Source organism: Pteropus vampyrus, unplaced genomic scaffold (assembly GCF_000151845.1).
Source record: "Pteropus vampyrus isolate Shadow unplaced genomic scaffold, Pvam_2.0 Scaffold102, whole genome shotgun sequence".
In the NCBI taxonomy this organism is placed as follows: domain Eukaryota; kingdom Metazoa; phylum Chordata; class Mammalia; order Chiroptera; family Pteropodidae; genus Pteropus; species Pteropus vampyrus.
Window position 1 is genome coordinate 994,064 of NW_011888883.1, and position 1,155 is coordinate 995,218.

The window sequence follows — 1,155 nt, forward strand, 5'->3', positions numbered from 1 at the left end:
AAGTTAAAAATTTAAGTATATACTTTTGTATCTTGTAATATACCCGATTAGATACTTAGATATGTCCTCCCATTGGTGGGAAATCAATAATTTAGGTAGGTAAAAGACTTACTATATTTAGTATTTAAATTTTGTTTTCTTAAAAGCATCAAACAACTGAAAATATAATCAAAACTTATTAGCCCAGAATCTAACCCCAGAGATAAGTGAAATATTGAAGCAATTTTATTTCGAGGCTCTCTCTCAAATGTGGATGACTCACAATTTTATTTTCATTAATTCTTGGGATGGGGTTCAGAAAACATAGCCCAGGCCTTTTCAAGGTGGAAGGCTAATAGGAAATTTGCTTTTAAAGCTTGGACTTTACAAGGCTACCTTCATGATGAAATGGTGAAAAAGAAATAAAACTCTCCACTTTGCCACTCAAGGAAAATTGCTTTATTCATGTACAAAGCAAATTGTGGAAATAACATTCATTAAAAAGTTGTATTAATAATTTTTCCTCACATGGATTTTTAGCCCATATTCGCATCACTTTGGTGATCCAAAAAACATCCAGCTGTAAATTTAAAGTGGTCCCACACTCTCAAATAGCAGTAACTGTTAGAGCTATGTAGAAGCAAAACTAAACCTTGCCTGGAAGACTAAACTTTTATTCTCGGTTTCAAAGATTGCCACAAATAAGTCTCCAAAGAAAATAAGTAGGTCACAATCAAAAATAACTAAGCAGATAATTAGACAAGGCATCATGGGCACAAACAAGCAGAAAAGATAGACAGTAGAAGCAGAGCTGCAAAGACTTTAAAAATTGGTATATTCAGCCACAGATTACAAAATTACAAACCTCGAAAAGGAGTAGGAACCTACCAAAAATGACCTAGTAGCTTTGATAAGATGTAACACACTGAGGCCTGAAGGGCAATTGGAGTCTCTCATTCAGATGGCTCTGTAGCAAAGACATGGAGAGTGGTATACCATCACAGGCCTGCCTCAGAGTTTTTTTTAATTGCTATAAATCACAGTATAATCCACAGGGATCTTGATCATCTTGACATTCCATAGAAGCTTGCACTGCTCACCAATATTGATTACATCAGAGTAATTGAATAGTCTAAGCAACAGAAACTATAAAGTATCTCATAACATATCTAAAAA